Genomic DNA, 693 nt, shown 5'->3' on the forward strand with positions numbered 1-693 from the left:
GATACTAAAATAACGTTGAATTGCATAAACGCAGCAACCGCCAAATGTATTTGCATGACACAAAACCACAACGAACAGCAATATGAGCGATTAAACACCCCTGACTGTCAAGAACAGATTCATTTAACCCCGAAATCAATTTATGTTTTGCATAAGGAATATTTCGTCACAAAATCAAAAGGAAAAATTTAGCATCAAGAAAAATTCACACTAAAATCAAAAGGCGGCACATTTAAACCTTGTGCATTTTAGAATAAAAATCTAAAATCTTCACATTTGACAATACTGTACACTGCTCTTTTTACATTTATGAGAAAAAATAATTGTATTATGTTGCATCTGACCTCTGACAGTGTTTGAAAGGCTTCAGAGACATTTTAAAATGTGCATGTACACATCTCGTTGTGCGCTTAAAATAACGACAATCACACCAACAGGGATATAAAACATTCCTGAATTATATTTATTTGACAATCTTATTGAAGTAGATTTCAGACAGTCACACATAGTAGATCATCGCTGAAGCTCGTCTGCGGACAGTATAATTGCACTTTTAAACGTCGAGCCCATAGTTTGCCGTTACACACACACACACACTCACTCACACACACTCACACACTCTCTCTCTCACACACACACACACACACACACACACACACACACACACTCACACTCACACTCACACTCACACTC

The sequence above is a fragment of the Sinocyclocheilus anshuiensis genome, unplaced genomic scaffold (genome assembly GCF_001515605.1).
Source record: "Sinocyclocheilus anshuiensis isolate Anshui unplaced genomic scaffold, SAMN03320099.WGS_v1.1 scaffold116, whole genome shotgun sequence".
Taxonomy (NCBI): Eukaryota; Metazoa; Chordata; class Actinopteri; order Cypriniformes; family Cyprinidae; genus Sinocyclocheilus; species Sinocyclocheilus anshuiensis.